The sequence below is a fragment of the Sciurus carolinensis genome, chromosome 7 (genome assembly GCF_902686445.1).
Source record: "Sciurus carolinensis chromosome 7, mSciCar1.2, whole genome shotgun sequence".
In the NCBI taxonomy this organism is placed as follows: domain Eukaryota; kingdom Metazoa; phylum Chordata; class Mammalia; order Rodentia; family Sciuridae; genus Sciurus; species Sciurus carolinensis.
In genome coordinates this window covers 115,673,645-115,692,927 of record NC_062219.1, presented here as the reverse complement: position 1 = coordinate 115,692,927, position 19,283 = coordinate 115,673,645, and the positions used below count along the sequence as shown (strand labels likewise).

General features: G+C 46.1%; 1 protein-coding gene across 3 annotated transcripts in view; it reads left to right on the top strand.

The window, feature by feature from the left end:
- The first annotated feature begins 2,082 nt into the window (after positions 1 to 2,082).
- The window catches only part of Daam2 (dishevelled associated activator of morphogenesis 2), a 106,866-nt gene continuing 89,665 nt past the window's right edge, over positions 2,083 to 19,283 (top strand). For 2 of the 3 annotated variants that reach the window (XM_047557422.1, XM_047557419.1), the window contains exon 1: positions 2,083 to 2,215. The gene's annotated coding sequence lies outside the window, so the exon portion shown is untranslated. The remainder of the gene's footprint in view (positions 2,216 to 19,283) is intronic. The other variant, XM_047557420.1, reaches the window with a different exon arrangement.

Below are 19,283 nucleotides of genomic sequence, written 5' to 3'. Positions count from 1 at the left end.
AACTTCCAAAGATGTGAGGTTCAGAGAAGATATATATGAACCAGGTTTTGGAAACTATGAAGAATTAAGCAAGTGCAAGTAGTCATGTTAAAAATCATTGTCACACTCATAAGCCAATGCTCAGTAACTGTTGCAATACTTAGGTGAATTGATGAGTATATCAGGTAAGATTACATGTGGCCACAAATGGCAGATGGCCCAAGGATAACAGACATGCATAACAAGAAGTCTGAAGAAGGTGGAGCCACTTATGGATGTCATCTGGGGCCCATCTCCTACTTTCCTGATCCTTCATCCAACACCAATGGCTGTCATTCTCAGGGTTGCAAGATGGCTGCCTCATGGCCAGGCATCACATCCATACTCTAAGGAAGAAGAACCAGGAGAAGGAGGAATAAGAAACATCAAAGGGCTGAAGGAGCAGGTCACTTGAATCTGACCTTTTCTTAAAGAGTTTTGTGGAAGTTGCCTCTGTCTTCTGTACTCCAATCTCACTGGCCAGAACTGGGTCTCCTAGCTATCCCTGGCTACAAGGGAACCTGGGATGGTGAAGATTGTAGGTTTCTGGCTTCTTTACTCCAGGAAGGCAAGGGAGAAGGGACTTGCCAATGGCTTCTGGAAGCCAATTCATAGTGTCTGCTACAGGGTAGAGCTCTCTTTGCCAATGGACCCTTGTCTTGAGGAAGAAGATGGGGGAGGCAGTGAAATACGATGCTCAGGAGAACAACCCAACAGTGACCAAACAGCAGGGCTCTGAGGCCCTCTGGGGCTCAGATCAAGATAGCTTGGCTAATCCCAAGACTTGGCTCCTTCTGACAATCAGCTCTAACCAGCTGCAATGAAAGGGCGAATGGTTCCAAGTCCTATCTATACTGTAACTGTGAGTAAGGGACACCTCTATCTCCACACCATTCAGCAACAGAAGGTTCACTGGAGTTGGGCTTTAATGGTGATTTTTGCTTATCCTTGCCCCCTCTCATTAATGGGGGACTGAATATGCACACAGTTACCTTATCTAACTGTATAAATAATTTGCGCATGATGAACTTTGCATTTTAAAGTTCATCCTCCAATCTTTGGGAGCCATGAAGAATAAACCATACTGGAAAGATGGCCCCTAAACTAAGTCATTTCCTCTAGCTCCTTCAGCAGGCTGGAGAAACAACTACTGAATTCCAGACCCCAATGCCCAGAAGATTCTGTACAAGTCACCCGGGTGATGGAGTGGGAGGTCCTTTATAGTGGGACTCCTGAGTGTGGGGGCAATGGGAGAAGATCAAGGACTCCCCCGGGGGGTGCTGGCAATCATGGAGGAGACAGTTACTTTTGACTGACATCATTTCCAGTCCTGTCAAGCAGATGAACCACAATCACATTTTTCAAAAAATTAAATGTAATTTTTAGAAGTATGAATAAGAGCTATTGTAAATGGCTCAAACTATGTATATAAGCAATGAAGTAAGATGAATTGACTGGCACTGAGTTGGAAAAGCTATACAGAGGCAGGGAGTGTGGAACATAATTTAATAAAAATAAACTTTTTTTTTTTTTTTTTTTTTTTTTTTTTATACACACACTCCCAAAGAAGAAATGGAAAAGTTGTTAGGGTGTGGACCAGGGCTTCTAATTAGCTGCTGGACGGTGCCTAATCTCTGCCTCCCTTGCCCAGCACCTTCTGGGGACATTGTTGGAGAAGGGGCACTTTGGTGGAGAGGGGATTTCCCCTCCTGCTGAGCTGGCCTTCCACCAGCCTTCTGCCCGCTGCCCAGGGTCGCGGTGGAGAGAAACCCACCGCGCAGGTGGCCACTTGTGCCTCCCTAACCCTGACGTGCTTCCTACCAGAGGGAGCCCTGAAAAGTCTCCCTGCCAAAGTGGGGAACAGCTAGCCTCATTGTGTGCCGCGCCCTGCCTGCCGCTCTGGCCCTCCCTCCCTCCTCTGCGTTCTGTCTGAAAGTGTGAAAATTACAAATCCCAAGGAACTGCAATCAGAACTCTACCTAGGGAAAATTCAGAGTATCCCTGCCATAAATATCCCGCTCCAAGACGCCTGACGTCAGAGCGGGGCGGGCGGGCGGCGCGAGGCCGGGCGGGAGGGGAGCCGCCGGGCTCCTCGGAGTACAGTCGAGGACAGAGCCGAGCGGCGGAGCGCCGAGCAGCGGCCGCCCTGCGGGGGACCCGGGCTGCGGGAGCCGCGACGCGCCATGGGGGCCTCGGGGTAGGTGCCGCGCCGCTCCGGGGAGGCATCGCCACGCTTTCCACCCCTCGCTCTTTACACTGCTGAGCGCGCACCGGAGAGGCAGCACCTCCGCGGGCTGGTTGTTTTGTTTCTCTCTCCAAAGTGTTTGCAGGAGCGCGGACGGACGTTGGAGTGGGCTCCCGGGGCCTGTGTATGCAAGTGTGTGTCCGGGCGATTGCGCGTGTTTGCATTGTGATTGTGTGAGTCTGTACTGGCACATCTGGACACAGGAAATGTCTATGGAAAACTTAAAAAAATTTTTTTTTTGTGTGTGTGTGTATGTGGCTTTGAAATCGGACTCCACTGTTGTCACAAGTGGACAGATAGAGACAGTGGCTCCAAAGCTGACAACTTTTCCATGGTGGCTTTTCCCAGTCCAGTTTGTGCTTCACTTGGCTGGTTGGGAGTCTTCACAAGCCCCCAGCTTCCACTTGGAGGCCTGGCCTCTGGCCGGCAAGCAGGGCAGCCCAAGCGGTGCTGAGGTTCTTGTTCTAAGGGCAGTGGGACCACCAACCAAGGAGCATCTCCAGAAAGGGACACTCAGCACCTGTGACTGGAGCTCACCCTCCGACCACGTTGTGGTCCTGACCTCTCCAGCCATGGGTCTCTGACTTAACTGGGAGAGGAAGGATCTGGTTTGGTGGCAGGTAATTGTAAGAAGGATGCAGAGGATGGAGGAGGTGGTGGCCCCATGCTGTGGCCCTGTGTCCAGCTGTGCCCCAGAACCTAGAACAGGGTAGATGTCTCTGCCACATGTGCCCATGGTGGGGTGAACTCCAGGTTCTCCTAGAGTGCTTCCTGTGATCCCCCAAACAAGATGCAAACTCCTCACATAAAGAGACGTGTCTGAGCTGTGGGATGGAGGAAGGGGGGCAGTGAGGGAGAGCGAGAGAGATTTTTATCAAAATTGAACACAGATTGCTGAGGTCTGGGCTTGATTTAACTCTTCGCTCTCTGCCGTGGCCACTTCTCTACAGTTTGTGTGGTGGATTTGGAAAGTTCCCTAGGGTGGGAAGGAAAATCACACCTCTCCAGGAAAGAGTCCCCACAGGTTTTCCTTGAAATCCACAGAGGAATGATAGCAACTTCCCATCTTTAAAAAATTTCGAGTTTTGTGTTTTCTGACTTCTGAGTTTGGCGTCAGTTTCTTGGATTTCCATTTTTTACCCACTGGGGATCTAGATGGGGGACAGCGGGCTACTAGGGCAGCGAGATGAGAGGCTGTGGGCTGCAGGGACCAGTGGGCCCTGGATGGCACAGCACAGGACACTGCCTGCCGGTAGCAGGAACTCATGAGCAAGTGACCGCAAGAGAGCTTGGGTTGTCAGCTTGCCCCTCGCCAGGTCTCTGGTTTTGTATTTTGCAGTGGAGCCAACCTACACGTTTGGGTGGGAGGGAGATTATTGGACTCTCCCTATGTCCTAGAAAAATGAGAGAATGAAGGGACAGGGAGGAAGTCTGGAAATAAAAACAGACCCACAGGAAGTTGAGATTTGGGAAGGATTTTAGAAATTATACAAATTGAACCCCAGGGAAGTGCCATAAAAGACTGAGCAGGCGGCAATGTCAGAAATGGACTCATTTAACTTCAGGAGTACGTTGCCCACTGAAGCGAAGGGAAGAAGGAAATCACTCTGTGGACAATGTCAACAAGAGTGCGTGTGGACAGGGGCGGCTGGGTCCCCGCGAGATGACAGGCGCGCACATGACTGCGTGGTGATTGGCATGGCCTCGGGCTCGGAGGCATCAATGGTCCATTTCTTCATCTGTGCTGGGAACTTCATCCCACCCCCATTTCTTCCTCTAAAAAAACAACTGTGCTATTATTGTCTTGCTCCCTGGTAGCTGCACACTCTGGCTGCTAACTTCTAGCCAGTTTTTAGGACTTTCCCTCCAGATCCTTGGATGCTGAGGGAATACTTGTGCCCCCATCAGGACGAAAAGGGGAGAGAAAATTCTCCTGGGCCTTAGGACTCAGGAAGGTGGAGGCTGTGAAGGCAGGACCAGTAGTAGGAAGCCTGTGGATGTTTTTGCCTTTGGGGGGCTGGGGGGGTGGTTGAAATACTACTGCTCTCTGTGAGAACATGCCCTCCCCAGTCCATCCTCTTCCCAATTCCCTGTCTTCAATGCTTTTTTGACTTCACATTGTCCCCATTACTGAACAGGTTTGGGACCGGGGTAAGGGATGAAGATAGAGGTGAAGTGTGGGCGGCAGTGAAGGCATAGAGATAGTGAGGGTTGCGAGACTTTCTTCTTTGACTTTAGCGGAGCCAATGGAAGTGACAAGTCGAACTGTTCTCACTTGTTCCCATTATTTAAAAATAGAGAAGACTAAATACCCCAGGGCAGAGGGGATCCATCAGATAGGACTTCTGGAAATACTCTTGGTCTAGCATAGGAATCCCCAGAGGTGGGTGCCGGTGGGAGGCTGACCCCCGAGAGTTAGACTTTCAACTCTTTCAACGTGTGGAGTTTCTCCGAAGGGTGAGTGGAATCCCGGCCCTTCTGGGTTTGCCTTGAGAGACATCTCACCCACCTCAGACCCAGGATGAATTCCCAGGTCACTGACACTTGGACTAATATGGAAGTCGTTTTACTGTTCCTTCCATGAGCTCTGGCTTCTAACTAGTTTTTCATCCTCTCTGAGATCAGATTAATTAGGGAGAGTGCATCCTCAGGCATTTTTGAAGGTCCAAAGGACAAACACACCCAGCAAAATGAACAATGGAGGGTTTGTTGTTGACTTTGGTAGCAGTTGACTCTCTAGGTCTTACCAACCAGAGACTCTGTGAAGCATCCTGTGCCACTTACCTCTGGACGGCGAAGGCAGCATGGCCCAGTGGAAAGAGTGCAGACTTGCAAGCAGACCACTCTGGGAGAGAACTGAGAGCCCTGGGAATCAGCAGCCTGGCATGCATTACCTACTTCTTCTGGGTTTCAGCTTCCTCATCTGTAAACTGAAGACAAATACAAGCTTATTACAAAATGACATTTATGCAGAAGGACCAAGAAGGAAGCCAGGAATGCTGCAGTCCCTTAATAAAGGAAATATCATTTTTTCAAAAAATTTTCAGTTTTTCAGCTATCAGGAGCCATTGTTATTTGGAAAGGACCCCCCCCACCCCATCTGTCCTCATATTTTCCATGATTGCAGGTCAATGGCTGGAGTTGCTGGGGTTCCAGTCACCTTTACTTCCTCTAGGAAAGGTAACCAGTGAGGATTATCCATGAGCATGCCTAGTCCATTATCCTGAGGGGTGAAGGAGGCCTTAGCCATATTGGATAGCTGACCCGGAAATGATCCCCATGTTTGAGCTATGTTGGGAGGGAGAAGGGCAGCTGAGTAGGCTGTGTGTGTGTGTGTGTGGTGGAGAAGGGAGGGGAAGGGTAGCCTGGTGGGGATGTGGGGGTCAAGAACAGATGAGTCTGGAAGAGCAAACCTGAAGGCAGAGGTTGGTTAGGCAGCCATTGCTTCTGGAGGGTGCTCAGGTCAGAGTGAGGGAGAGTCTGAAAGGTTGTGAAGAGTGGGAGCTTTAGCCTTTGTAAACATGTCCAGTGGGTGCGAGTGGGAGGCTGCCCCCTGAACCCCGCTGGATACAGTATCCAGGGGAGTGACTACTCTGGGGAAGGAAGGAGAATCTGATGCTGGAAAGAGCAGCTGCAGGTCCTCTTGGCCCATCCCAGAGCTGCTAAGTTATCCTTCAAGTTGACATTTAAGACTTTGAAGATCACATTTGTTTTTGTTTTGTTCAAGCTCTCTCTTTAACTGTGGCCTGGGATGACTTTTAAGCTTTTAAGAGGCTCAGTCAGTGGCCAACTTCTCTTGAGATGGCCCAGATTGGGGGTCAGTGGATTCCTCCCTCCTGGCAGCATCTATTTCTCCAACTCACTCCTCACATTTTTTGGTTTGTTTTTCATTTCATTATGAGGTTCTAAAACTGCACAGTAAGATGTTGTGGAGGGAGGAAGTGCCTTGGCTTTGAACTTGTGCATGATTGTGCTAGTGCTGCCCAAGGCATATTAGAATAGTCTGATAAGTCATTAGCTAGTGTTGTGGGTTTCTTTCTAGGTTGACAGAGAGGGGGAGACATGGACAAACACCTGGGAAAAACAAACTTTAGGCAGTTTTATGTCTCTTTAAATCTTGGACTAAAGCCTGGTGTAGTGGCACACGCCTGTAATCCCAGCAACTCTGGAGGCTGAGGCAGGAGGATCATGAGTTCAAGGTCAGCCTCAGCAACTCAGCAAGGCCCTAAGCAACTCAGCAAGACCCTGTCTTTAAATAAAATATAAAAAGGACTGGCTCAGTGGTTAAGTGCCCCTGGGTTCAATCCCTGGTACAAAAAAAAAAAAAAAAAAAAATCTTGGCCCAAGAGAATCTGAATAATTTGTAGGTTACCCCATGGTTCTGTGGAAAGAGCTGTACAGTCAAGCATACTTGGCTTTGAATTGTGGCACCACCAGGCCATAAGACATTCAAACTCTCTGAGCCTTCTTTAGCCGTTACATGAGAAAAATAACTACTCTCACTTGCCAGCATTGCTCTGAAGATGAAATGAAATCATACATGGTCAGGACCCAGGATATCATACATATATACCTTTCCTGTCTCCAGTTCTAAGGTCAGGAAAGTACATGAATTTGGACATTTGTCCATAAGTCAAAGTAAACAAGCCACTTATCTGAGGCTTAACAACAGTGCTCAGAGGTAAGATGTCCCAGCCTGGAGATGGAGACCTTCATTCAAAAGCAGAGCACAGATCAGCACTCCCCAGCCAAGCAGAAGGTAGTGCCCTTTGACTCTCTATGGAAATAAATGAAAGGGCAGCATCTTACTCATCCCTGAACCTGGGCTATTAGAGAGTTCTCCATAGATCTTGTTTTAAAAGTGCCCCAAACTGTCTTGGTTCAAAGAATCCAAGTCAAAACTTGGTTTAAAAAAATCACTGAGGAGCACCTAACACAACTCAATAATATTGGCATGGTTTAATGGCAACTGTACTTTAAATTTGTGTAACGATCTGCAGTATGAAAGGTATATACTTTCATTTAAACATCATAATACTATGAGATTGGTATTAACCACATTTTACAGCCCAGACCCTGAGGACTTAAAAGACTTACCCTATTTTACATGACAAGTAAATGGAAGGAACAGAAATCAAGTATTTGTCCAAGCAGTGGGTCTCAACTTCAGCTGCACCTTAGAATCACATGGGGAGCTTGGAAAAGTACCATCACCTGGGCCCATGATAGGCCAATTAAATTAGAATCTCTGGGAGTGGAGCCCAGGCATCTTCAGTTCTGCAACCTCCCCAGGTCATCTGAAGTCGTAGACCAGTTGAAAACCCCTGATTTAAGGGGAGCACGTAAAGCACCAAGTGATCCAGGATACCTGGCATGGGCAAAAGGAACAGGTAAGACTTTGCTAGGATTTAAGCTCTGTGAGGGCAGGGACTTTGTATGGTTTTCTTTGTATCTACAGAACCTAGAAGAGTGTCAGGAAGATACTCAGTAGACATTGGCTAAAGGGATGAATAAACAAAATACTGTAGACAAGGAGCTGGCAACTTCAACACCCATATCCAACCTGTCACCCTGTTTTATAAATAAAGTTTTATTGGAACACAGCCATAACCCATTTGTTTATGAATTATTTATGGCTGTTTCATGCTGCATTGGCAATGTTAAGGAGACAAAACAGAGACTGCATGGCCTACAAAGCTGAAAATATTTACTTTCTGGTACCTTCCATGAAAGGTTTGCTGGTTTCTGTTCTGAATCTGACATGAGGAATGGTTGTAAGGAGGCCTGCAGAGAGTTTGAGAGAAAGAGAACAGAGCAAGCGTAGTAACTTAGGGAAGATCATTTTAGCACAACCATGAAGACTTATGTTCCAGGAGCAGGACACAGTGGTGTACCCTGTCATCCCAGGTACTTGGGAGGCTGAGGCAGGAGGATTGCAAGTCCCGCCTGGGCAACTTAGTGAGACCCTGTCTCAAAATAAAAAATAAAAAGGTCTGGGGATGAAACAAAAAGGCATTCTAGAATAAGAAAAATCTGTGTGCCATTCCTGACTCCCCACTTACCTATTGTAAGAACTTATAAATTATTTTGCATTTCCAGTTCTTAGTTTTCTCATCTGGAAAATGGGGATGATAATAAAATAATACCTGCCTCACAGGATGGTTTTGAGGGTTGTCAGCCCCTGGCCAAGAGCCCTGGCTATGATGGTTGTTAGCCAAGAAGTGGGAGAACTAAGTGACTAAAGTCAAAATCTAAATCCAGTATCATGAGACAGAACAAAGGCTGTGTAGGAAAAAAGCAGTAAGTAAGCCTGTGTGGTGAAGACCGAAGTGAGATTTCTGAGATACAGGGTGTCCTTTCAAGACTGCATGGGGGAGCCAAGATGGTGGATTGGAAACAGGTAGCATTTCCAGCTTCTCTGTGGCTCAGAATCAATGCAGCATGGCTCAGGCCCCAGGTGCAAGTGAGCTCCTGTATGGTGCACTGCTGTGTAGATCGACAATTCCCATCATTCCTCAAGGCTTGGCTTAGGTTTCATGGCACTGAATCTAGTCACAAGAATGTTCTTCTTCTGTACCCTTGTGCATAGTTCTCTCTACCCAAAAGACCCTTCTGGAACCAGTCCTATCTTCCTGGCCTACTCATTCTTCAAGGCTTACTCAGATGTCCCTTTTTCTCAAACTCCCTCTGCAGGCTCCTTAAAACCATTCCTTCTTCCTTAATTCCAAGAACCTGGCACACAACTCTCATGAATTTAACCCGTTTCATTACAGTCAAAGAAGGACTAACTCTCCTTCACATATGTCTTCTATATGTTTGGAGTTCATCAAACTCAAATTGCAGTGTAGAATCCACACTTGGTAGCCAATTGGCATAATTTAGACCCTTAATCCAACGCAGTAGTCTCTGTCAACCCTTGAGGAATAAGATTTGCTCAGGTGTGGATGGAGTTGCACGAGCCAATCCTTACAGCCAACTCAGTGGACGAGAGCTACCCAGTTTACAGACTGTGTGGACACTTTGTGTCCTTATCCCTCCATTCTCTACCATCTGGAACACTTCTATAGTGACTAGCTAGGGAAGGGGAAGGATGGAAGAAACTTAAAACCAACTCTTTGACTTCTTGTGAGCACATGTGGTGAAAAGTTGGGTTTTGGCTTCTCTGAGCTTTTTGTGTATATGTGCCAAGATAATTGGGAGTTGGCTTGGTGTGGCTGGCTTTCATTAGCACAGTAATATAGGAAGCATAGTCACAGATATAGCAAAAAGCAGATAATTCCCACCTTTACTCCTCTACTACAGAATGAGTTGCATAGTTTGTATAGATTTTAGTGACAAATTTATTTTGGTGGCAGATATATTTTGTACAAGGAATAATGTTAAAATGGGTTTTTTTTTTCCTAATGGTTATGGGGCAAAGCATGCAAAACTCTTCACATTAAATTAAATATTTCTTTTGATCATCCTCAAATGGACAATTAGGAGCTGCCTAAAGAGAAAGGAGGAGAGAAAATGAAATGGGCCCCTGCTACATATGTGGTGCTAAGTGAGTCATTTTAAAAAATCTATTGTTCATTTAATTTTTGCATATTATGAAACCATCTTTTCCTTGATTAAAGGAAAGATCATGCAAAGACAAGTAGAAAACTCACTGTGTAGTCCTCCTTTACACCTTGGCAATTAGTGTTCATATCTGGTAGCTGAACTTAAAGCTAAATTAAAAACCTTTGCTATTCCTCTATGCACCCAATACCTACAGGTATATAAACAGGCACGGAAGGGTGTGACTTATTTGGCTTACACCGAAATTGAATCTTTCTCTGCGTGCTACTCTGCAAAAGACTTTTCTTCCCCTCAAGGGTATCTCTACAGAATGGGTCTAATTTTAAAAAAAATTTGTTCTGATTTCTTTATGCCCAGACATACACAGCTTTACCTTTTGGAGATCATGTTTTGCTTGCTAGAATGTTCTTTTTTTTTTTTTTTTTTTGGTACTGAAGATTGAAACCAGGGCCTTGTGCTTGCAAGACAAGCACTCTACCAACTGAGCTATATCCCCAGCCCTAGAATGTTCATTTTTTATCAGTCAGTTATTAAATGAAGTTTCATCCTGGACGGTCACCCTGAGCCCACCAGACTAAGCATCTTACATTGCCCAGGAAAGCTTTGCTTGGGTGCTCAGGCTGCATGATGGACATACACAGCTTGGCGGACCACCATGGGGTATGACTATGCTGTGTGTGCTTTCCTCTCCCTAGGGAAGCTAGGAATGTCAAGTCCTATGGCTGCCTGTGTTGGTCAGTTTTTCATTACTATAACAAATACTTGAGGTGATCAAATGACAAAGAAGAAAGATCTATTTTAGCTCAGTTTTGGGGGTTTCAGTCCAAGGTGGGTTGACCTTTTTTTTGAGCCTGTGGCAAGGTCACAAATCATGGTAGGGAAGTACATAGTAGAGCTAAGCTCTTCACCTCATGGCTGGTATGTGCAGAAAAGGAAGAGAAAGGGGCTGGGGCACACCCAGGGCACACTCCCTATGAACTAAGACCTCCCACCAGACCCCACCTCTTAAAGATTCTGCCACCTCTCAGTGGTCCCATGCTGGACCTTTAGTGGCATGTGGGTCTTAGGGGGACATTCCATATCCAAACTGTCAGCAGTGCCCTCCCTCCTCACGAGAGTTAGCCTTGCCTCCATGGGTCTCCTTAATCCTGAATATGTGGGCAATACAGCAGGAGGCACCGAAGGCTGATAAACTAGATTGGAGAACAGCGCTATTGGAGCAAGTCAGGCTGCGTGGTCTAAAGGTCATGTGTTTGGGCTCTATACTCAGACCATCAGGCTGGATCCAAATCTCTGTGTGGTGGATGCTGGGCCGTGCCACCCAGGCCCCTTAGGACCCAGTCCCTAGTGATAGGGAGTGCTGGTCTCTAGGAGTGAACTCAGCTGAAGAGACCCTCCTTGCCACAGTCACTGCTGACCATGCTGTCCTCCTGGGACACCCCATATGCAGTGACTGGGGAAGCTATGTAGGCCTGCTGCCTCTGTCCTAACATGGGGACATTCTGAGGAGCATCCCAGCTTCCCCTGGGCTTCCGGGAGGCTGCCTGGAGCTAGCTCTCCTTCTCTCCACCCAGTACTTCCTTTACCCTTCCCTCCCTCTTCCAGGTCACCATCCAAGTGCCCTTCTTGATAAACCTCCCACCCCATTCACTCTGCCTCATGATCTGCCCCCTGACGACCCTGCTTTGCCATTGAATAACTTGCCCAACGGGTCACCAACCTTGTCTGCCCTCCAGTTTTCTCACCTGTAAAAGGAAGATCATAGCATTCCCTTCCTCACAGCCTTGCTGAGGCAGTTAAATAGGAAGGTTTATCACATCCTTGGCACAGAGCCTGGTACGACTCCATGAGATTGGACAATGTTATATGAATTTGCTTGAGCCTGTTATTTTCTGTATCTGTGTTGTAGCTAGGTGAGACTATGGAAAAGTGCATTTTTTTTCCTCTGTGTTCTATTTTCTATGCTTTCTAGGTGACCCCCCACTGATTTTTTCTATGAACAGAGTTGTATCATAACTGGGCAAAGTGAGCTAATATCCTGACTTTCAATGTCAAGTTCACATTTGTGTCCCACCCCACGCTCATCTGAGGAGGGTGGTTATATCTGGATGGAAGCATGACCAGATGGCTTTGTTGCTGTTCTGTCTGGAGACTGGGGGCTGGGCAAGTTGACCTTGGGGATTCCTCTTCACCTTAGTGGTGCTTTTGCAATAGATAGAGGGTGGTCTCAGGGGACCCTGCTGGTCCACTGGGAGCCACCTCCCTGCCTGCATAGGTATTCACATCATGCCTGCGTGGGTCTCTCAGCCAAGCCTGATTCCCCCTTATGGGTGTTCATTTCTGACCCCTTTGTCCCAAGCACGGGCAGTCTTTGACACTATGCTTTGAACATCCTGCCTCTCAGGTTATGTACCCTGGTCACCCAGCCAGAATGCCAAAGCAAAGCCTGCCAGTGTGAGGAACGCTTGATATGCCAGGCACAGGGACCCAGACACATTCCCAGGAGCCGTGTCAGCCCTGCTTCCGGTTTCCTCCCAGGGACATATCCCCCAGCTTCAAGTCCTTTTGACCAGAGCAGGGAGGGCAGAAAGTGATTCCAGGTCAGTGGGGAGATGTGTCAAAATCTCCCCAGTGCCAGAGGCAGCTTTGAAGTTAGTTTGAAACAAATTCAGATTTCTGTGCACTTTGGGCGGTAGAAGGACCAGCCCTTTCAACTCTCCCTTTCTCCTCTCCATCAATAGATTTATCAGCCTGTCTCCCACCATGAGGCATTCTCTGGCAGTTTCTCAGAGATAGAGTTGGAAACTACTTTGCCATTCTAAGACACCCAATCGATAATTAACCGTCAACACTGCCCCGAACAGAGGTAATGCTATTGACGCCCATGGCGGCCTAAATGGGAGCTGGGGCTGATGGAGCTGATGGACAGACAGGATTCCTTGACGATGAGAGGTAGCGAGGCCATTTATTCCCAGCAAAGGCCCTGGGTTCAGATAGCCTCCTTTCTAATGCCGACTCTACTTCTTGGTACCTGTGACCTTGAGCAAATCACTTTCTCTCTCTGTGCTTTAGTTTTCTTATCTGTAAAATAAGTCTTAAGAGGATAAAATGAATGTATTATGTGGTCTAAAAGAAAAGAAAGTACCCAAAGCCATGCCTGGCACATAGCAAGCACTAAGAATTGTTGGCATTGACGGTGATGATGGAGAACAGGTACCACGTTTCCTTAGCTCTTCTCCCCACCATCCGCGGGGTGCCTGGCACAGAACAGGAGCTCAGCAGACAGTTATTAAAGAAGGTGTCCCACTGCTGGTTTCAGTTAAGTGTCTGCCTACCTAGACTGCTCAACTCTTTACCAAAGAAAGAAATGTATTTTCCTCTTTCAAACTTTGCATCAATTTCTTTTGAAATGCAACCTTATTTGGAAAATACATGATTTATAAGGACATTGCTCAATCACTTTTCACAAACTGGACACTGTGTAACCAACACCCTGCTCAAAAATTGGAACATTGTAAGCCCTTCCTCCCTCTACCCCATCCCTTCCCCAAGAAGGCCCCTGTACCCATTTCCATTTACTGCCCTTCCATAATCCTGACTCTGAATGCCATTGATTAGTGTCTCCTGTTCTTGAACTTTGTATGAATGGAATCATACAGTGGATACTTGTCATTTGGCTTCTTTTGCTCACTGTATTGTTGTTGTGTTTTCACTCTTGTGTAATATTCCACTACATGGGTCTAATACTTTTTATCCATTCTTCTGTTGATGGACACTTAGATGTTCTTCAAGTTTGGGGCTGTCATCAATAGTGTTGCTGTGCATGTCTCTGCACCTGTTGGGTGAACCCGTGGATTTCTGTTGGTACATTCCTGGGAATGGACCTACTGGCTCATTGAAAATACACATGCTCACCCTGAGGAGGTACTGCCAGTCTTATGAAAGGTTGTACCATGTTTTCCATTTTCTTTAAAGATGAGGAGCAGGTGCAACTGGGTAGTGAAGAAGCTGGAAACCTGGTGATACACTGGATGCTCCCATCCTCTACACCCTTTCTATCTGAGAGTTCACATGTTCTAGGACCTGCTGGGTGATGCAGTACTCTATCCAAGAGACTGTGCTAGGCATTTCCACTTACTCTACTTCACCAATTCCTCATAGCAACACCACAAGCTGGGGCTTATGAAACCCTTTTACAGATGAGGAGAATGAGACTCATGAAAGGAAATTTGAGTGATTTTCCAAAGATCATATAAGAAACTATCAATCAGGATAGGAAACAGAATGCCCAAGTCTAAAACTCATGTAATTTGGAAACCCCTAGTGACTCATTTTGGCTTCATGTGAGCCCTGGAAGGAAAGACACAGACTTAGGGTCTGTTCCCTTAGGACCTGGGCAGGCTATGGGCTGATGTCTATGAGAAGTTCTGCAAAAAAGAGCAGAAATAAGGCAACCCAATGACCTTGGGAAGCCAAATTGCTTTCCTACCCAGGGGCTGTTGGAGAAAGTCATGAATTTCCTGGAAGGCAAGGGAGACCATATAATTTACTGTCTAAACCAGGACTCTTTCAAGAGTGAAAGGGGCACTAACTGGATGGGACAGTAGGGAAATAGGCATAAGTCGAGACTTTCCCAGGTAAACTGGGATATATGATCACCCACTAGAAGTCTGGGTGGGCATCGCCCTGGTCATGGGACTGAACGGGTCCTTTTTAACTCCTTCAGAACGTGGTGTGGAGTTTGCCCTGAGCTCATAGTTGCTCCTAGTCTCTGGAATTTAGTCAGACAGGGTGTCTTCTGCTCTCCACACCATTCCTGGCCCAAATGGGACTTCCTTTGACAGATGTATTCACCTTTGAGATTTATCTGCCACTGAAGCTTCTAGAAGGCTAGGCCTGTGCCTTAGGCACTGTAGCATTTATGGCACCTAGCCTGGGCACAGAGTTAGCTCTCAGGAATAATTTACTGACTGTATATGCCATTTATCATGTGGTCCCTCCCTCCCTTCCTTCCTTCCTTTCCTCCTTTGCTCCCTCCCTCCCTCCCTTCCTCCCTTACTTTCTTCCTTTCTTTTCATAGAACAAGAGCTTAGTTTAGATTCTTTCCTCCTTTTCTTGGTTATTGTTCCATTGACCTGAAAGAGAAGTCTGTGTTGTATATGTGTGTGTGTACAACCAAAAGTGACAAAGAATAAAAGTGGTCAACTTAATTAGTAGCAGATGACGCTGTATCATGGCGCTTGGTGTGAGGATCTAGGTTTGAACTCCTGCCTTCCCCTAGTTAGCTGAACCACCTTCCATGAGCTACTGAGCATTTCTAAGTCTGGGTTTTAGTCCTGTGTGAAATGGAAATGACGAATGACAGTAATCCCTGTGGTATAGGATGGAGGTGAGTCTGAATGACAAAAGGCATATGGAAATTGCTTGGTGCACTGCAAAGAGTTGAATGATTCTGTTGGTAGTGGTTTGGGTTGTTCAACAAATATTTGGGAAGGTGCTGGGTGGAAGACACTCTGTGTTGAGTCAGGCTCTGGGAGTGAATCCCAGGGAGAAAAACTCCCTCCTGCATCCAAGGTTCTGGTCTCTTAAGTGACAGTGTATGTGTGGCAAGCCCACAGGACTGGGAATTTTTATTAATAAGTAAAGGAGGAATCAGCAAATTCTTCAGGGCCTTAGGGATTGGATGTGAGTGTCAAAGCTAAGGATGCAAAGGATAATTAATTTCTTATTAAGTTCACAGCTGCATTCCACTAGAACAACAGCAAGAAATGTTTGATGGCCTGTGTAGGCTGAGTAGATTTGGTATAGCACAGTGGCTTCTAGCACAGATTCTGGGAATCAATCTACTGAGATCCAAAATCAAATTTCACCACTTAATAGGAAGGTAGCCTTGAACACTGAGCCTCAGTTTTCTCACCTGTAAAATGGTAAGAGTAATTAGTGCCTATTCACAAAGGAAGATAACATTAAGGCATGCAAAGTACTTAGAACAGTGCCCGAAATAATGTGCGCTCCTTAAGTATTTGTTATTATTATTTGCCAGATCATTTCTTTTGCCTTGTCGTTCTAGGTAGTATATGGTGCTAATGTAGTACCTATAGAAGGAAACATGGTTTTGAGATGGGGCACATCAGGGAAGGCTTCATGGAAAAGAGGCATCCCATGGTATGTTTTATTTTTATTTTTAGTTTTGGGCACTGGGGAATGAACCCAGAGCTGATTTACCACTGAGCTATATCTCTAACCCTTTTAAAAACTTTTTATTTTTATTTTGAGACACTAAGTTGTTTAGGGCCTCATTAAATTGCTTAGACTGGCCTCAAACTTGCAATCCTTCTGCCTCAGCCTCTCATAGGCAGAGGCCACTGCACCCAGCTCCAAGTTATATTTAGAGTTCTTGTACATCCTAAGCAAGAAGGGCCTTTCATTTCATCATTGCCCTGATGTTAAAGCTTGGAGAAGATTCAGTAGGGAAGAGCATCTATCCCTGAAGAAACAGATTGAGTGCCTCTTGGAACTAAGTAACTGAATAACATGTGGTCCCTGCTCTTACACACTTCCAGACCGGTTCATCCATTTGCCACCATCCTTGTGCCAGGGACTTAGAGATAGACAAATCCTCATACTGCATGATACTCAGCAGTATCATGGTGCAAAGATCTAGAAGAGAAGAATACTGTCCATCTGTCCTATCTCTTTCAGATGCTTGAAATGCACTTGTCTAAAACCTGCTCTATATCAATGGATTTCAAATTATTATCGTGAGGAATAGACTGCCTTTTAAAATGGCTAGTGGAGAAAACTTGGCATGTCAAAGGTATGCCGCAGCACAATGACTCATATGACAGAATACTGTCCCATCTGATGAGTGTTTATGAGAAAGGAATGCTCAAAGTTGAGGGATTTAGATTACATTTAAGAGTTTAGGCCGTGTAAGGATATTACAGAGTCTCCTCCCAGGTTTACGTTCTGCTGCTGGGATGGTAAATACATGGGGCTTCCTGCAGCAGGAAGATGGGCAAATGGGTTCCTGTGGTTTGTGATGGCCACAGGGTTGTGTGTCTTACAGGCAAAGGCGCACAATGAAAACATTCGGAACTCTTTCGATGCCATCAACAGGGTCTCAAAATGTATCCCCTGCCCCATTGCCGGGGGATGGTGGGAATCACTGCTTCCTCTCTGATCTTACAGCTCAAAGACTCACGGTCTCACAACCAGTATGCAAAGGAAATCTTCCCTCTGTGTCCATCTACCACTCTTCCCCGCCCCTCAAGTTTTCTAATGGAGAAGTGACGAGGTACCCACCCCACTCCAAGTTTCACAAATTGAAAGAAAAGTTCTTTTGGTTTCTCAATGATGCAAATATGGGTCTAACATTAAGATGAGCCTATTGAATGATAAGCCTATGAAAAGATGCTCAACTTTCCTTGGAATCAGGGAACTACATAAATTAAATCACAAGGAGATTCTGTTTTATACTCTTCATTTGGCAAAACAACAACAATAAAAAAAACAACCCCATGTTCATTATATTAGCTGTCATGCCAAAAATAACCCCTTTTTGCTGTGGGTGAAATTAAATTGATATGAACATTTCAGAAGGCAATTGGGTACTAGCTAAGAAAATTGAAGATACATTTACCCTGTGACCCAGCGATTTCACTTCTGTGTAAGTCTAGAGAAATTCTAACACATGGGAAAATGAGATATGTTCAAGAGTGTTCACTACGGGGAGGTTTCTGAAAGTTAAAAAGCAACCCAGATGTCTATCATCAACAAGAAGACTGGTTAAATAATTTGATGCATACAAATAATGGAATACTGTGGAATACAGTGGGAAATCGGAGCGTTCTAGAAAGACATGTGCCCACAAGGGTGTACTCTCAGAAATAATTAAGTGCAAAAAACAAGTTGCAGAAAGATGCTGGAGCTATTAAGTTTAAAACCATGCAAAATAATACTCTTATTTGCAAATAATTACATGTGTGATCAAAGTATAAAATCATGTTTGGGAATAACCACAGAATTAGGGAGTTGGCCTCTTCTAGGGAAGGAGCATGGAAGGCTGGGAAGGGGCATTTAGATCTATAATATTTTATTTCTTATCCTGAGTGATGGGCACACAAACGTTTGTTTTACCGTCTATATTTTTAAAATATCTAAAATATATTTTAGTTTTTAAAAAGTCGATTTTTAGAAACAGCACAGATTCCTAATCCATCTCCTCTGCCCGCTGGCATGCTGCAGTGCCAACATGAAGCTGCTCCCCATTTGCTCCAGGTTCATCTGGGACATTTTAGTAGATGTGACATCTCCAAATAGGCCACATGCACATGGTAATCACTGTTTCTGAACAAAAATTCTCGGCCTATTTTGTTTTTTTTCCTGACTTGTGGATTGGTTGGGATCATATTTTTTGATGGTGGTGGAAAGGCAAAATAGGGTCAGAGTAATGGAAACCAAACAGCATCTCCCAGGCTCGTTCCCACATGGCAGACTGATGCAACAATCTCTCCCCAGTTGCTTCCTTGGGAGTTTCTGGAATTTCTTGCACGTGCTAACTGACGGTAGCCATGAGCAATGGTCTCAGGTACCTCTCATTGCCACAGTGCGGAAGGATCTCCTCCTCCCACCACAACTGCCTCCTCTCCATGACACTCTCCCTCCCTTTGGACTTTCATTTCTAGGCAGCCAGCTGGGGCTCTGGGCTTTTGTAAACATCCTTGTGTGGGACAGTGCCTGCCACTGGGAATGGCTTCACTCCTGCTTGACTGCACTGCCAGGCTGATTTCTCTTCTGAACATCTCAGTGAAATGCAGTGAATTCAGCTCAGGTGTGTGCCTCATGCTTTATGATAGCCCCCGTCCCTGGGAATCTGGTCTGAGCCCAATCCAGGTGACACTGTGTTGGCCTCCAGTGCCCCATCAGTCCTCTACTGTGCAGCCTCTGTCCTTGACCAGGCCCAAGAACCTCACCTCCCCGTTCCACAGCAGTGAGGCCCTGTCCAATGAGATGGCACTTACACTGCAGACTGGAGTTGTGGGTGGCTCCTGTCTGTATCCTGCTTGTTTATGCAGCATATAATTCACCTTAATTAAAAAGAGGGAAATCGCATGAAATGGGGGACTTGTTTGAGCAAATCCTGAGAGTATGGTTGCTCTGCAAAGGTATGGCATAGTCTGTACCAGTTGGATCCAGGTAGGAAACGGTCCATGCTCCCCAAAGGACGAAAGGACTATTGGCAGAGAGATCAGGGAGGAAGGTGATGGTGTGGCACCCAAGGGTAAGCAACTCCAGGAAGCTGTTAGCACTCCTTTACTTGAGGGGCAAGGGGAAGGAAGTAGTCGTCAGAGTCGTGTACCAGTCCAAGCCATGAGGTGGGGCCACTTGGCAGGTGCTGTGGCTTAGCAGAAAGGGGTGAAAGAACCTCCCTGAGGGCCCTTCTCCTCCTACCTTC